The sequence below is a fragment of the Pseudophryne corroboree genome, chromosome 7, assembly GCF_028390025.1.
Source record: "Pseudophryne corroboree isolate aPseCor3 chromosome 7, aPseCor3.hap2, whole genome shotgun sequence".
NCBI lineage: Eukaryota > Metazoa > Chordata > Amphibia > Anura > Myobatrachidae > Pseudophryne > Pseudophryne corroboree.
In genome coordinates, this window is record NC_086450.1 from 231,433,397 (window position 1) to 231,452,792 (window position 19,396).

A 19,396-nucleotide genomic window follows, 5' to 3' on the forward strand; every position below is an offset into this window, starting at 1 on the left:
CTTTTGTAGTAAAGTATTCTAATGAATTGCTTATGACACCCCATAGAATATATCATGTTTAGTACCTTGGAAATAGTAGCTTATTTACTTAAATCTCTGATAAATTTTGTGCCATTTGTGTGCAGACGGGGTAGCTCAGTTGGCAGAGTGTTATTCTTGCACTATCAATTTAAACCTCACATAGGTTTAAATCCCATGTAAGTTTGTTTTTATTTTACTAGTCTGCATTGTGGTTTGTGGCTCAATACCATTTAATGCATATGTCTTTTAACAACAGTAGTCAAGTCTTCCAATGTACTTGTTAGTGAAACCCAATAGATAGCTTTATTTTCTCTTTGTTTACTCAAATTTTGAATGCATATCTTTTACAACTTTTGTAATAAAGTATTCTAATGACTTGCTTATGACACCCCATAGAATATATCATGTTTAGTACCTTGGAAATTGTAGCTTATTTACTTAAATCTCTGATAAATTTTGTGCCACTTGTGTTTAGACTGGTTAGCTCAGTTTGTAGAGTGTTGGTATTGTACTATCAATGTACACCTCACATAGGTTTGAATCCCGTGTAAGTTTATTTCTATTTTACTAGTCTGCATTGTGGTTTATGGCTCAATACCATTTAATGCATATGTCTTTTAACAACAGTAGTCAAGTCTTCCAATGTACTTGTTAGTGAAACCCAATAGATAGCTTTATTTTCTCTTTGTTTCCTCAAATTTTGAAAGCATATCATTTACAACGTTTGTAATAAAGTATTCTAATGACTTGCTTATGACACCCCATAGAATATATCATGTTTAGTACCTTGGACATTGTAGCTTATTTACTTAAATCTCTGATATATTTTATGTCTTTTGTGTGCAGACGGGGTAGCTCAGTAGGTAGAGTGTTGGTCTTGCACTATCAATGTAAACCTCACATAGGTTTGTATCCCATGTAAGTTTGTTTTTATTTTACTAGTCTGCATTGTGGTTTGTGGCTCAATACCATGTAATGCATATGTCTTTTAACAACAGTAGTCAAGTCTTCCAATGTACTTGTTAATGAAACCCAATAGATAGCTTTATTTTCTCTGTTTCCTCAAATTTTTAATGCATATCTTTTACAACTTTTGTAGTAAAGTATTCTAATGAATTGCTTATGACACCCCATAGAATATATCATGTTTAGTACCTTGGAAATAGTAGCTTATTTACTTAAATCTCTGATAAATTTTGTGCCATTTGTGTGCAGACGGGGTAGCTCAGTTGGCAGAGTGTTATTCTTGCACTATCAATTTAAACCTCACATAGGTTTAAATCCCATGTAAGTTTGTTTTTATTTTACTAGTCTGCATTGTGGTTTGTGGCTCAATACCATTTAATGCATATGTCTTTTAACAACAGTAGTCAAGTCTTCCAATGTACTTGTTAGTGAAACCCAATAGATAGCTTTATTTTCTCTTTGTTTACTCAAATTTTGAATGCATATCTTTTACAACTTTTGTAATAAAGTATTCTAATGACTTGCTTATGACACCCCATAGAATATATCATGTTTAGTACCTTGGAAATTGTAGCTTATTTACTTAAATCTCTGATAAATTTTGTGCCACTTGTGTTTAGACTGGTTAGCTCAGTTTGTAGAGTGTTGGTATTGTACTATCAATGTACACCTCACATAGGTTTGAATCCCGTGTAAGTTTATTTCTATTTTACTAGTCTGCATTGTGGTTTATGGCTCAATACCATTTAATGCATATGTCTTTTAACAACAGTAGTCAAGTCTTCCAATGTACTTGTTAGTGAAACCCAATAGATAGCTTTATTTTCTCTTTGTTTCCTCAAATTTTGAAAGCATATCATTTACAACTTTTGTAATAAAGTATTCTAATGACTTGCTTATGACACCCCATAGAATATATCATGTTTAGTACCTTGGACATTGTAGCTTATTTACTTAAATCTCTGATATATTTTATGTCTTTTGTGTGCAGACGGGGTAGCTCAGTAGGTAGAGTGTTGGTCTTGCACTATCAATGTAAACCTCACATAGGTTTGTATCCCATGTAAGTTTGTTTTTATTTTACTAGTCTGCATTGTGGTTTGTGGCTCAATACCATGTAATGCATATGTCTTTTAACAACAGTAGTCAAGTCTTCCAATGTACTTGTTAATGAAACCCAGTAGATAGCTTTATTTTCTCTGTTTCCTCAAATTTTTAATGCATATCTTTTACAACTTTTGTAGTAAAGTATTCTAATGAATTAATTATGACACCCCATAGAATATATCATGTTTAGTACCTTGGAAATAGTAGCTTATTTACTTAAATCTCTGATAAATTTTGTGCCATTTGTGTGCAGACGGGGTAGCTCAGTTGGCAGAGTGTTATTCTTGCACTATCAATTTAAACCTCACATAGGTTTAAATCCCATGTAAGTTTGTTTTTATTTTACTAGTCTGCATTGTGGTTTGTGGCTCAATACCATGTAATGCATATGTCTTTTAACAACAGTAGTCAAGTCTTCCAACGTACTTGTTAGTGAAACACAATAGATAGCTTTATTTTCTCTTTGTTTCCTCAATTTTTGAATACATATCTTTTACAACTTTTGTAGTAAAGTATTCTAATGACTTGCTTATGACACCCCATAGAATATATCATGTTTAGTACCTTGGACATTGTAGATTATTTACTTAAATCTCTGATATATTTTGTGCCATTTGTGTGCAGACGGGGTAGCTCAGTTGGTAGAGTGTTGGTCTTGCACTATCAATGTACACATCACATAGGTTTGTATCCCATATAAGTTTGTTTTTATTTTACTAGTCTGCATTGTGGTTTGTGGCTCAATACCATGTAATGCATATGTCTTTTAACAACAGTAGTCAAGTCTTTCAATGTACTTGTTAGTGAAACCCAATAGATAGCTTTATTTTCTCTTTGTTTCCTCAAATTTTGAATGCATATCTTTTACAACTTTTGTAGTAAAGTATTCTAATGACTTGCTTATGAGACCCCATAGAATATATTATGTTTAGTACCTTGGACGTTGTAGCTTTTTACTTAAATCTCTGATATATTTTATGTCTTTTGTGTGCAGACAGGGTAGCTCAGTTGGTAGAGTGTTGGTCTTGCACTATCAATTTACACATCACATAGGTTTGTATCCCATATAAGTTTGTTTTTATTTTACTAGTCTGCATTGTGGTTTGTGGCTCAATACCATGTAATGCATATGTCTTTTAACAACAGTAGTCAAGTCTTCCAATGTACTTGTTAGTGAAACCCAATAGATAGCTTTATTTTCTCTGTGTTTCCTCAAATTCTTTATGCATATCTTTTACAACTTTTGTAGTAAAGTATTCTAATGACTTGCTTATGACACCCCATAGAATATATCATGTTTAGTACCTTGGAAATAGTAGCTTATTTACTTAAATCTCTGATAAATTTTGTGCCATTTGTGTGCAGACGGGGTAGCTCAGTTGGCAGAGTGTTATTCTTGCACTATCAATTTAAACCTCACATAGGTTTAAATCCCATGTAAGTTTGTTTTTATTTTACTAGTCTGCATTGTGGTTTGTGGCTCAATACCATTTAATGCATATGTCTTTTAACAACAGTAGTCAAGTCTTCCAATGTACTTGTTAGTGAAACCCAATAGATAGCTTTATTTTCTCTTTGTTTACTCAAATTTTGAATGCATATCTTTTACAACTTTTGTAATAAAGTATTCTAATGACTTGCTTATGACACCCCATAGAATATATCATGTTTAGTACCTTGGAAATTGTAGCTTATTTACTTAAATCTCTGATAAATTTTGTGCCACTTGTGTTTAGACTGGTTAGCTCAGTTTGTAGAGTGTTGGTATTGTACTATCAATGTACACCTCACATAGGTTTGAATCCCGTGTAAGTTTATTTCTATTTTACTAGTCTGCATTGTGGTTTATGGCTCAATACCATTTAATGCATATGTCTTTTAACAACAGTAGTCAAGTCTTCCAATGTACTTGTTAGTGAAACCCAATAGATAGCTTTATTTTCTCTTTGTTTCCTCAAATTTTGAAAGCATATCATTTACAACTTTTGTAATAAAGTATTCTAATGACTTGCTTATGACACCCCATAGAATATATCATGTTTAGTACCTTGGACATTGTAGCTTATTTACTTAAATCTCTGATATATTTTATGTCTTTTGTGTGCAGACGGGGTAGCTCAGTAGGTAGAGTGTTGGTCTTGCACTATCAATGTAAACCTCACATAGGTTTGTATCCCATGTAAGTTTGTTTTTATTTTACTAGTCTGCATTGTGGTTTGTGGCTCAATACCATGTAATGCATATGTCTTTTAACAACAGTAGTCAAGTCTTCCAACGTACTTGTTAGTGAAACACAATAGATAGCTTTATTTTCTCTTTGTTTCCTCAATTTTTGAATACATATCTTTTACAACTTTTGTAGTAAAGTATTCTAATGACTTGCTTATGACACCCCATAGAATATATCATGTTTAGTACCTTGGAAATTGTAGATTATTTACTTAAATCTCTGATATATTTTGTGCCATTTGTGTGCAGACGGGGTAGCTCAGTTGGTAGAGTGTTGGTCTTGCACTATCAATGTACACATCACATAGGTTTGTATCCCATATAAGTTTGTTTTTATTTTACTAGTCTGCATTGTGGTTTGTGGCTCAATACCATGTAATGCATATGTCTTTTAACAACAGTAGTCAAGTCTTTCAATGTACTTGTTAGTGAAACCCAATAGATAGCTTTATTTTCTCTTTGTTTCCTCAAATTTTGAATGCATATCTTTTACAACTTTTGTAGTAAAGTATTCTAATGACTTGCTTATGAGACCCCATAGAATATATTATGTTTAGTACCTTGGACGTTGTAGCTTTTTACTTAAATCTCTGATATATTTTATGTCTTTTGTGTGCAGACAGGGTAGCTCAGTTGGTAGAGTGTTGGTCTTGCACTATCAATTTACACATCACATAGGTTTGTATCCCATATAAGTTTGTTTTTATTTTACTAGTCTGCATTGTGGTTTGTGGCTCAATACCATGTAATGCATATGTCTTTTAACAACAGTAGTCAAGTCTTCCAATGTACTTGTTAGTGAAACCCAATAGATAGCTTTATTTTCTCTGTGTTTCCTCAAATTCTTTATGCATATCTTTTACAACTTTTGTAGTAAAGTATTCTAATGACTTGCTTATGACACCCCATAGAATATATCATGTTTAGTACCTTGGAAATAGTAGCTTATTTACTTAAATCTCTGATAAATTTTGTGCCATTTGTGTGCAGACAGGGTAGCTCAGTTGGCAGAGTGTTATTCTTGCACTATCAATTTAAACCTCACATAGGTTTAAATCCCATGTAAGTTTGTTTTTATTTTACTAGTCTGCATTGTGGTTTGTGGCTCAATACCATTTAATGCATATGTCTTTTAACAACAGTAGTCAAGTCTTCCAATGTACTTGTTAGTGAAACCCAATAGATAGCTTTATTTTCTCTTTGTTTACTCAAATTTTGAATGCATATCTTTTACAACTTTTGTAATAAAGTATTCTAATGACTTGCTTATGACACCCCATAGAATATATCATGTTTAGTACCTTGGAAATTGTAGCTTATTTACTTAAATCTCTGATAAATTTTGTGCCACTTGTGTTTAGACTGGTTAGCTCAGTTTGTAGAGTGTTGGTATTGTACTATCAATGTACACCTCACATAGGTTTGAATCCCGTGTAAGTTTATTTCTATTTTACTAGTCTGCATTGTGGTTTATGGCTCAATACCATTTAATGCATATGTCTTTTAACAACAGTAGTCAAGTCTTCCAATGTACTTGTTAGTGAAACCCAATAGATAGCTTTATTTTCTCTTTGTTTCCTCAAATTTTGAAAGCATATCATTTACAACTTTTGTAATAAAGTATTCTAATGACTTGCTTATGACACCCCATAGAATATATCATGTTTAGTACCTTGGACATTGTAGCTTATTTACTTAAATCTCTGATATATTTTATGTCTTTTGTGTGCAGACGGGGTAGCTCAGTAGGTAGAGTGTTGGTCTTGCACTATCAATGTAAACCTCACATAGGTTTGTATCCCATGTAAGTTTGTTTTTATTTTACTAGTCTGCATTGTGGTTTGTGGCTCAATACCATGTAATGCATATGTCTTTTAACAACAGTAGTCAAGTCTTCCAATGTACTTGTTAATGAAACCCAATAGATAGCTTTATTTTCTCTGTTTCCTCAAATTTTTAATGCATATCTTTTACAACTTTTGTAGTAAAGTATTCTAATGAATTGCTTATGACACCCCATAGAATATATCATGTTTAGTACCTTGGAAATAGTAGCTTATTTACTTAAATCTCTGATAAATTTTGTGCCATTTGTGTGCAGACGGGGTAGCTCAGTTGGCAGAGTGTTATTCTTGCACTATCAATTTAAACCTCACATAGGTTTAAATCCCATGTAAGTTTGTTTTTATTTTACTAGTCTGCATTGTGGTTTGTGGCTCAATACCATGTAATGCATATGTCTTTTAACAACAGTAGTCAAGTCTTCCAACGTACTTGTTAGTGAAACACAATAGATAGCTTTATTTTCTCTTTGTTTCCTCAATTTTTGAATACATATCTTTTACAACTTTTGTAGTAAAGTATTCTAATGACTTGCTTATGACACCCCATAGAATATATCATGTTTAGTACCTTGGACATTGTAGATTATTTACTTAAATCTCTGATATATTTTGTGCCATTTGTGTGCAGACGGGGTAGCTCAGTTGGTAGAGTGTTGGTCTTGCACTATCAATGTACACATCACATAGGTTTGTATCCCATATAAGTTTGTTTTTATTTTACTAGTCTGCATTGTGGTTTGTGGCTCAATACCATGTAATGCATATGTCTTTTAACAACAGTAGTCAAGTCTTTCAATGTACTTGTTAGTGAAACCCAATAGATAGCTTTATTTTCTCTTTGTTTCCTCAAATTTTGAATGCATATCTTTTACAACTTTTGTAGTAAAGTATTCTAATGACTTGCTTATGAGACCCCATAGAATATATTATGTTTAGTACCTTGGACGTTGTAGCTTTTTACTTAAATCTCTGATATATTTTATGTCTTTTGTGTGCAGACAGGGTAGCTCAGTTGGTAGAGTGTTGGTCTTGCACTATCAATTTACACATCACATAGGTTTGTATCCCATATAAGTTTGTTTTTATTTTACTAGTCTGCATTGTGGTTTGTGGCTCAATACCATGTAATGCATATGTCTTTTAACAACAGTAGTCAAGTCTTCCAATGTACTTGTTAGTGAAACCCAATAGATAGCTTTATTTTCTCTGTGTTTCCTCAAATTCTTTATGCATATCTTTTACAACTATTGTAGTAAAGTATTCTAATGACTTGCTTATGACACCCCATAGAATATATCATGTTTAGTACCTTGGAAATAGTAGCTTATTTACTTAAATCTCTGATAAATTTTGTGCCATTTGTGTGCAGACAGGGTAGCTCAGTTGGCAGAGTGTTATTCTTGCACTATCAATTTAAACCTCACATAGGTTTAAATCCCATGTAAGTTTGTTTTTATTTTACTAGTCTGCATTGTGGTTTGTGGCTCAATACCATTTAATGCATATGTCTTTTAACAACAGTAGTCAAGTCTTCCAATGTACTTGTTAGTGAAACCCAATAGATAGCTTTATTTTCTCTTTGTTTACTCAAATTTTGAATGCATATCTTTTACAACTTTTGTAATAAAGTATTCTAATGACTTGCTTATGACACCCCATAGAATATATCATGTTTAGTACCTTGGAAATTGTAGCTTATTTACTTAAATCTCTGATAAATTTTGTGCCACTTGTGTTTAGACTGGTTAGCTCAGTTTGTAGAGTGTTGGTATTGTACTATCAATGTACACCTCACATAGGTTTGAATCCCGTGTAAGTTTATTTCTATTTTACTAGTCTGCATTGTGGTTTATGGCTCAATACCATTTAATGCATATGTCTTTTAACAACAGTAGTCAAGTCTTCCAATGTACTTGTTAGTGAAACCCAATAGATAGCTTTATTTTCTCTTTGTTTCCTCAAATTTTGAAAGCATATCATTTACAACTTTTGTAATAAAGTATTCTAATGACTTGCTTATGACACCCCATAGAATATATCATGTTTAGTACCTTGGACATTGTAGCTTATTTACTTAAATCTCTGATATATTTTATGTCTTTTGTGTGCAGACGGGGTAGCTCAGTAGGTAGAGTGTTGGTCTTGCACTATCAATGTAAACCTCACATAGGTTTGTATCCCATGTAAGTTTGTTTTTATTTTACTAGTCTGCATTGTGGTTTGTGGCTCAATACCATGTAATGCATATGTCTTTTAACAACAGTAGTCAAGTCTTCCAATGTACTTGTTAATGAAACCCAATAGATAGCTTTATTTTCTCTGTTTCCTCAAATTTTTAATGCATATCTTTTACAACTTTTGTAGTAAAGTATTCTAATGAATTGCTTATGACACCCCATAGAATATATCATGTTTAGTACCTTGGAAATAGTAGCTTATTTACTTAAATCTCTGATAAATTTTGTGCCATTTGTGTGCAGACGGGGTAGCTCAGTTGGCAGAGTGTTATTCTTGCACTATCAATTTAAACCTCACATAGGTTTAAATCCCATGTAAGTTTGTTTTTATTTTACTAGTCTGCATTGTGGTTTGTGGCTCAATACCATGTAATGCATATGTCTTTTAACAACAGTAGTCAAGTCTTCCAACGTACTTGTTAGTGAAACACAATAGATAGCTTTATTTTCTCTTTGTTTCCTCAATTTTTGAATACATATCTTTTACAACTTTTGTAGTAAAGTATTCTAATGACTTGCTTATGACACCCCATAGAATATATCATGTTTAGTACCTTGGACATTGTAGATTATTTACTTAAATCTCTGATATATTTTGTGCCATTTGTGTGCAGACGGGGTAGCTCAGTTGGTAGAGTGTTGGTCTTGCACTATCAATGTACACATCACATAGGTTTGTATCCCATATAAGTTTGTTTTTATTTTACTAGTCTGCATTGTGGTTTGTGGCTCAATACCATGTAATGCATATGTCTTTTAACAACAGTAGTCAAGTCTTTCAATGTACTTGTTAGTGAAACCCAGTAGATAGCTTTATTTTCTCTTTGTTTCCTCAAATTTTGAATGCATATCTTTTACAACTTTTGTAGTAAAGTATTCTAATGACTTGCTTATGAGACCCCATAGAATATATTATGTTTAGTACCTTGGACGTTGTAGCTTTTTACTTAAATCTCTGATATATTTTATGTATTTTGTGTGCAGACAGGGTAGCTCAGTTGGTAGAGTGTTGGTTTTGCACTATCAATTTACACATCACATAGGTTTGTATCCCATATAAGTTTGTTTTTATTTTACTAGTCTGCATTGTGGTTTGTGGCTCAATACCATGTAATGCATATGTCTTTTAACAACAGTAGTCAAGTATTCCAATGTACTTGTTAGTGAAACCCAATAGATAGCTTTATTTTCTCTGTGTTTCCTCAAATTCTTTATGCATATCTTTTACAACTTTTGTAGTAAAGTATTCTAATGACTTGCTTATGACACCCCATAGAATATATCATGTTTAGTACCTTGGAAATTGTAGCTTATTTACTTAAATCTCTGATACATTTTGTGCCATTTGTGTTCAGACTGGGTAGCTCAGTTTGTAGAGTGTTGGTATTGTACTATCAATGTACACCTCACATAGGTTCGAATCCCATGTAAGTTTATTTCTATTTTACTAGTCTGCATTGTGGTTTATGGCTCAATAACATGTAATGCATGACTTTTAACAACAGTAGTCAAGTCTTCCAATGTACTTGTTAGTGAAACCCAATAAATAGCTTTATTTTCTCTTTGTTTCCTCAAATTTTTAATGCATATCTTTTACAACTTTTGTAGTAAAGTATTCTAATGACTTGCTTATGACACCCCATAGAATATATCATGTTTAGTACCTTGTACATTGTAGCTTATTTTCTTAAATTCCTGATATATTTTGTAACATTTGTGTTCAGACTGGGTAGCTCAGTTGGTAGAGGGTTGGTCTTGCACTATCAATGTACACCTCACATAGGTTTGAATCCCATGTAAGTTTGTTTTTATTTTACTAGTCTGCATTGTGGTTTGTGGCTCAATACCATGTAATGCATATCTTTTAACAACAGTAGTCAAGTCTTCCAATGTACTTGTTAGTGAAACCAAATAGATAGCTTTATTTTCTCTTTGTTTCCTCAATTTTTTAATGCACATCTTTCACAACTTTTGTAGTAAAGTGTTCTAATGACTTACTTATGACACCCCATAGAATATATCATGAATAGTACCTTGGACATTAATGCTTATTTACTTAAATCTCTGATATATTTTGTCCCATTCATGTTCAGACTGGGTAGCTCAGTTGGTAGACTGTTGGTCTTGCACTATGAATGAGAACCTCACATAGGTTTGAATCCCATCAAAGTATGTTTTTATTTTACTAGTCTGCATTGTGATTTGTGGCTCTATACCATGTAATGCATATGTCTTTTAACAACAGTAGTCAAGTCTTCCAATGTACTTGTTAGTGAAACCCAATAGATAGCTTTATTTTCTCTTTGTTTCCTCAAATTTTGAATACATATCTTTTACAACTTTTGTAGTAAAGTATTCTAATGACTTGCTTATGACACCCCATAGAATATATCATGTTTAGTACCTTGGACATTGTAGCTTATTTACTTAAATCTCTGATAAATTTTGTGCCATTTGTGTGCAGACGGGGTAGCTCAGTTGGCAGAGTGTTATTCTTGCACTATCAATTTAAACCTCACATAGGTTTAAATCCCATGTAAGTTTTTTTTTTTACTAGTCTGCATTGTGGTTTGTGGCTCAATACCATTTAATGCATATGTCTTTTAACAACAGTAGTCAAGTCTTCCAATGTACTTGTTAGTGAAACCCAATAGATAGCTTTATTTTCTCTTTGTTTACTCAAATTTTGAATGCATATCTTTTACAACTTTTGTAATAAAGTATTCTAATGACTTGCTTATGACACCCCATAGAATATATCATGTTTAGTACCTTGGAAATTGTAGCTTATTTACTTAAATCTCTGATAAATTTTGTGCCACTTGTGTTTAGACTGGTTAGCTCAGTTTGTAGAGTGTTGGTATTGTACTATCAATGTACACCTCACATAGGTTTGAATCCCGTGTAAGTTTATTTCTATTTTACTAGTCTGCATTGTGGTTTATGGCTCAATACCATTTAATGCATATGTCTTTTAACAACAGTAGTCAAGTCTTCCAATGTACTTGTTAGTGAAACCCAATAGATAGCTTTATTTTCTCTTTGTTTCCTCAAATTTTGAAAGCATATCATTTACAACTTTTGTAATAAAGTATTCTAATGACTTGCTTATGACACCCCATAGAATATATCATGTTTAGTACATTGGACATTGTAGCTTATTTACTTAAATCTCTGATATATTTTATGTCTTTTGTGTGCAGACGGGGTAGCTCAGTAGGTAGAGTGTTGGTCTTGCACTATCAATGTAAACCTCACATAGGTTTGTATCCCATGTAAGTTTGTTTTTATTTTACTAGTCTGCATTGTGGTTTGTGGCTCAATACCATGTAATGCATATGTCTTTTAACAACAGTAGTCAAGTCTTCCAATGTACTTGTTAATGAAACCCAATAGATAGCTTTATTTTCTCTGTTTCCTCAAATTTTTAATGCATATCTTTTACAACTTTTGTAGTAAAGTATTCTAATGAATTGCTTATGACACCCCATAGAATATATCATGTTTAGTACCTTGGAAATAGTAGCTTATTTACTTAAATCTCTGATAAATTTTGTGCCATTTGTGTGCAGACGGGGTAGCTCAGTTGGCAGAGTGTTATTCTTGCACTATCAATTTAAACCTCACATAGGTTTAAATCCCATGTAAGTTTGTTTTTATTTTACTAGTCTGCATTGTGGTTTGTGGCTCAATACCATTTAATGCATATGTCTTTTAACAACAGTAGTCAAGTCTTCCAATGTACTTGTTAGTGAAACCCAATAGATAGCTTTATTTTCTCTTTGTTTACTCAAATTTTGAATGCATATCTTTTACAACTTTTGTAATAAAGTATTCTAATGACTTGCTTATGACACCCCATAGAATATATCATGTTTAGTACCTTGGACATTGTAGCTTATTTACTTAAATCTCTGATATATTTTGTAACATTTATGTTCAGACTGGGTAGCTCAGTTGGTAGAGTGTTGGTTTTGCACTATCAATGAGAACCTCACATAGGTTTGAATCCCATCAAAGTTTGTTTTTACGTTACTAGTCTGCATTGTGATTTGTGGCTCTATACCATGTAATGCATATGTCTTTTAACAACAGTAGTCAAGTCTTCCAATGTACTTGTTAGTGAAACCCAATAGATAGCTTTATTTTCTCTTTGTTTCCTCAATTTTTGAATGCATATCTTTTACAACTTTTATAATAAAGTATTCTAATGACTTGCTTATGAGACCCCATAGAATATATCATGTTTAGTACCTTGGATATTGTAGATTATTTACTTAAATCTCAGATACATTTTGTGCCATTTGTGTTCAGACTGGGTAGCTCAGTTTGTATAGTGTTGGTATTGTACTATCAATGTACACCTCACCTAGGTTCGAATCCCATGTAAGTTTATTTCTATTTTACTAGTCTGCATTGTGGTTTATGGCTCAATACCATGTAATGCATGACTTTTAACAACAGTAGTCAAGTCTTCCAATGTACATGTTAGTGAAACCCAATAAATAGCTTTATTTTCTATTTGTTTCCTCAAAGTTTTAATGCATATCTTTTACAACTTTTGTAGTAAAGTATTCTAATGACTTGCTTATGACACCCCATAGAATATATCATGTTTAGTACCTTGGACATTGTAGCTTATTTTCTTAAATTCCTGATATATTTTGTAACATTTGTGTTCAGACTGGGTAGCTCAGTTGGTAGAGGGTTGATCTTGCACTATCAATGTACACCTCACATAGCTTTGAATCCCATGTAAGTTTGTTTTTATTTTACTAGTCTGAATTGTGGTTTGTGGCTCAATACCATGTAATGCATATCTTTTAACAACAGTAGTCAAGTCTTCCAATGTACTTGTTAGTGAAACCAAATAGATAGTTTTATTTTCTCTTTGTTTCCTCAAATTTTTAATGCACATCTTTCACAACTTTTGTAGTAAAGTGTTCTAATGACTTACTTATGACACCACATAGAATATATCATGATTAGTACCTTGGACATTGTAGCTTATTTACTTAAATCTCTGATATATTTTGTGCTGTTCATGTTCAGACTGGGTAGCTCAGTTGGTAGAGTGTTGGTCTTGCACTATGAATGAGAACCTTACATAGGTTTGAATCCCATCAAAGTATGTTTTTATTTTACTAGTCTGCATTGTGATTTGTGGCTCTATACCATGTAATGCATATGTCTTTTAACAACAGTAGTCAAGTCTTCCAACGTACTTGTTAGTGAAACACAATAGATAGCTTTATTTTCTCTTTGTTTCCTCAAATTTTGAATACATATCTTTTACAACTTTTGTAGTAAAGTATTCTAATGACTTGCTTATGACACCCCATAGAATATATCATGTTTAGTACCTTGGACATTGTAGATTATTTACTTAAATCTCTGATATATTTTGTGCCATTTGTGTGCAGATGGGGTAGCTCAGTTGGTAGAGTGTTGGTCTTGCACTATCAATGTACACATCACATAGGTTTGTATCCCATATAAGTTTGTTTTTATTTTACTAGTCTGCATTGTGGTTTGTGGCTCAATACCATGTAATGCATATGTCTTTTAACAACAGTAGTCAAGTCTTTCAATGTACTTGTTAGTGAAACCCAATAGATAGCTTTATTTTCTCTTTGTTTCCTCAAATTTTGAATGCATATCTTTTACAACTTTTGTAGTAAAGTATTCTAATGACTTGCTTATGAGACCCCATAGAATATATTATGTTTAGTACCTTGGACGTTGTAGCTTTTTACTTAAATCTCTGATATATTTTATGTCTTTTGTGTGCAGACAGGGTAGCTCAGTTGGTAGAGTGTTGGTCTTGCACTATCAATGTACACATCACATAGGTTTGTATCCCATATAAGTTTGTTTTTATTTTACTAGTCTGCATTGTGGTTTGTTGCTCAATACCATGTAATGCATATGTCTTTTAACAACAGTAGTCAAGTATTCCAATGTACTTGTTAGTGAAACCCAATAGATAGCTTTATTTTCTCTGTGTTTCCTTAAATTCTTTATGCATATCTTTTACAACTTTTGTAGTAAAGTATTCTAATGACTTGCTTATGACACCCCATAGAATATATCATGTTTAGTACCTTGGAAATTGTAGCTTATTTGCTTAAATCTCTGATAAATTTTGTGCCATTTGTGTTCAGACTGGGTAGCTCAGTTTGTAGAGTGTTGGTATTGTACTATCAATGTACACCTCACATAGGTTTGAATCCCATGTAAGTTTATTTCTATTTTACTAGTCTGCATTGTGGTTTATGGCTCAATAACATGTAATGCATGACTTTTAACAACAGTAGTCAAGTCTTCCAATGTACATGTTAGTGAAACCCAATAAATAGCTTTATTTTCTATTTGTTTCCTCAAAGTTTTAATGCATATCTTTTACAACTTTTGTAGTAAAGTATTCTAATGACTTGCTTATGACACCCCATAGAATATATCATGTTTAGTACCTTGGACATTGTAGCTTATTTTCTTAAATTCCTGATATATTTTGTAACATTTGTGTTCAGACTGGGTAGCTCAGTTGGTAGAGGGTTGATCTTGCACTATCAATGTACACCTCACATAGCTTTGAATCCCATGTAAGTTTGTTTTTATTTTACTAGTCTGCATTGTGGTTTGTGGCTCAATACCATGTAATGCATATCTTTTAACAACAGTAGTCAAGTCTTCCAATGTACTTGTTAGTGAAACCAAATAGATAGTTTTATTTTCTCTTTGTTTCCTCAAATTTTTAATGCACATCTTTCACAACTTTTGTAGTAAAGTGTTCTAATGACTTACTTATGACACCACATAGAATATATCATGATTAGTACCTTGGACATTGTAGCTTATTTACTTAAATCTCTGATATATTTTGTGCTGTTCATGTTCAGACTGGGTAGCTCAGTTGGTAGAGTGTTGGTCTTGCACTATGAATGAGAACCTTACATAGGTTTGAATCCCATCAAAGTATGTTTTTATTTTACTAGTCTGCATTGTGATTTGTGGCTCTATACCATGTAATGCATATGTCTTTTAACAACAGTAGTCAAGTCTTCCAACGTACTTGTTAGTGAAACACAATAGATAGCTTTATTTTCTCTTTGTTTCCTCAAATTTTGAATACATATCTTTTACAACTTTTGTAGTAAAGTATTCTAATGACTTGCTTATGACACCCCATAGAATATATCATGTTTAGTACCTTGGAAATTGTAGCTTATTTACTTAAATCTCTGATAAATTTTGTGCCATTTGTGTTCAGACTGGGTAGCTCAGTTTGTAGAGTGTTGGTATTGTACTATCAATGTACACCTCACATAGGTTTGAATCCCATGTAAGTTTATTTCTATTTTACTAGTCTGCATTGTGGTTTATGGCTCAATAACATGTAATGCATGACTTTTAACAACAGTAGTCAAGTCTTCCAATGTACTTGTTAGTGAAACCCAATAAAAAGCTTTATTTTCTCTTTGTTTCCACAAATTTTTAATGCATATCTTTTACAACTTTTGTAGTATAGTATTCTAATGACTTGCTTATGACACCCCATAGAATATATCATGTTTAGTACCTTGGACATTGTAGCTTATTTTCTTAAATTCCTGATATATTTTGTAATATTTGTGTTCAGACTGGGTAGCTCAGTTGGTAGAGGGTTGGTCTTGCGCGATAAATGTACACCTCACATAGGTTTGAACCCCATGTAAGTTTGTTTTTATTTTACTAGTCTGCATTGTGGTTTGTGGCTCAATACCATGTAATGCATGTCTTTTAACAACAGTAGTCAAGTCTTCCAATGTACTTGTTAGTGAAACCAAATAGATAGCTTTATTTTCTCTTTGTTTCCTCAATTTTTGAATACATATCTTTTACAACTTTTGTAGTAAAGTATTCTAATGACTTGCTTATGACACCCCATAGAATATATCATGATTAGTACCTTGGACATTGTAGCTTATTTACATAAATCTCTGATATATTTTGTGCCATTCATGTTCAGACTGGGTAGCTCAGTTGGTAGAGTGTTGGTCTTGCACTATGAAAGAGAACCTCACATAGGTTTGAATCCCATCAAAGTTTGTTTTTATTTTACTAGTCTGCATTGTGATTTGTGGCTCTATACCATGTAATGCATATGTTTTTTAACAACAGTAGTCAAGTCTTCCAATGTACTTGTTAGTGAAACCCAATAGATAGTTTTATTTTCTCTTTGTTTCCTCAATTTTTGAATACATATCTTTTACAACGTTTGTAGTAAAGTATTCTAATGACTTGCTTATGACACCCCATAGAATATATCATGTTTAGTACCTTGGACATTGTAGATTATTTACTTAAATCTCTGATATATTTTGTGCCATTTGTGTGCCGACGGGGTAGCTCAGTTGGTAGAGTGTTGGTCTTGCACTATCAATGTACACATCACATAGGTTTGTATCCCATATAAGTTTGTTTTTATTTTACTAGTCTGCATTGTGGTTTTTTTGGCTCAATACCATGTAATGCATATGTCTTTTAACAACAGTAGTCAAGTATTCCAATGTACTTGTTAGTGAAACCCAATAGATAGCTTTATTTTCTCTGTGTTACCTCAAATTTTTTATGCATATCTTTTACAACTTTTGTAGTAAAGTATTCTAATGACTTGCTTATGACACCCCATAGAAAATATCATGTTTAGTACCTTGGAAATTGTAGCTTATTTACTTAAATCTCTGTTAAATTTTGTGCCATTTGTGTTCAGACTGGGTAGCTCAGTTTGTAGAGTGTTGGTATTGTACTATCAATGAACACCTTTCATAGGTTTGAATCCCGTGTAAGTTTATTTCTATTTTACTAGTCTGCATTGTGGTTTATGGCTCAATACCATTTAATGCATATGTCTTTTAACAACAGTAGTCAAGTCTTCCAATGTACTTGTTAGTGAAACCCAATAGATAGCTTTATTTTCTCTTTGTTTCCTCAAATTTTGAAAGCATATCATTTACAACTTTTGTAATAAAGTATTCTAATGACTTGCTTATGACACCCCATAGAATATATCATGTTTAGTAATTTGGACATTGTAGCTTATTTACTTAAATCTCTGATATATTTTATATCTTTTGTGTGCAGATGGGGTAGCTCAGTAGGTAGAGTGTTGGTTTTGCACTATCAATGTAAACCTCACATAGGTTTGTATCCCATATAAGTTTGTTTTTATTTTACTAGTCTGCATTGTGGTTTGTGGCTCAATACCATGTAATGCATATGTCTTTTAACAACAGTAGTCAAGTCTTCCAATGTACTTGTTAGTGAAACCCAATAGATAGCTTTATTTTCTCTTTGTTTACTCAAATTTTGAATGCATATCTTTTACAACTTTTGTAATAAAGTATTCTAATGACTTGCTTATGACACCCCATAGAATATATCATGTTTAGTACCTTGGACATTGTAGCTTATTTACTTAAATCTCTGATATATTTTGTGCCATTTATGTTCAGACTGGGTAGCTCAGTTGGTAGAGTGTTGGTCTTGCACTATCAATGAGAACCTCACATAGGTTTGAATCCCATCAAAGTTTGTTTTTATTTTACTAGTCTGCATTGTGATTTGTGGCTCTATACCATGTAATGCATATGTCTTTTAACAACAGTAGTCAAGTCTTCAAATGTACTTGTTAGTGAAACCCAATAGATAGCTTTATTTTCTCTTTGTTTCCTCAATTTTTGAATGCATATCTTTTACAACTTTTATAATAAAGTATTCTAATGACTTGCTTATGAGACCCCATAGAATATATCATGTTTAGTACCTTGGATATTGTAGATTATTTACTTAAATCTCAGATAAATTTTGTGCCATTTGTGTTCAGACTGGGTAGCTCAGTTTGTATAGTGTTGGTATTGTACTATCAATGTACGCCTCACCTAGGTTCGAATCCCATGTAAGTTTATTTCTATTTTACTAGTCTGCATTGTGGTTTATGGCTCAATACCATGTAATGCATGACTTTTAACAACAGTAGTCAAGTCTTCCAATGTACATGTTAGTGAAACCCAATAAATAGCTTTATTTTCTATTTGTTTCCTCAAATTTTTAATGCATATCTTTTACAACTTTTGTAGTAAAGTATTCTAATGACTTGCTTATGACACCCCATAGAATATATCATGTTTAGTACCTTGGACATTGTAGCTTATTTTCTTAAATTCCTGATATATTTTGTAACATTTGTGTTCAGACTGGGTAGCTCAGTTGGTAGAGGGTTGATCTTGCACTATCAATGTACACCTCACATAGCTTTGAATCCCATGTAAGTTTGTTTTTATTTTACTAGTCTGCATTGTGGTTTGTGGCTCAATACCATGTAATGCATATCTTTTAACAACAGTAGTCAAGTCTTCCAATGTACTTGTTAGTGAAACCAAATAGATAGCTTTATTTTCTCTTTGTTTCCTCAAATTTTTAATGCACATCTTTCACAACTTTTGTAGTAAAGTGTTCTAATGACTTACTTATGACACCACATAGAATATATCATGATTAGTACCTTGGACATTGTAGCTTATTTACTTAAATCTCTGATATATTTTGTGCTGTTCATGTTCAGACTGGGTAGCTCAGTTGGTAGAGTGTTGGTCTTGCACTATGAATGAAAACCTTACATAGGTTTGAATCCCATCAAAGTATGTTTTTATTTTACTAGTCTGCATTGTGATTTGTGGCTCTATACCATGTAATGCATATGTCTTTTAACAACAGTAGTCAAGTCTTCCAACGTACTTGTTAGTGAAACACAATAGATAGCTTTATTTTCTCTTTGTTTCCTCAATTTTTGAATACATATCTTTTACAACTTTTGTAGTAAAGTATTCTAATGACTTGCTTATGACACCCCATAGAATATATCATGTTTAGTACCTTGGACATTGTAGATTATTTACTTAAATCTCTGATATATTTTGTGCCATTTGTGTGCAGACGGGGTAGCTCAGT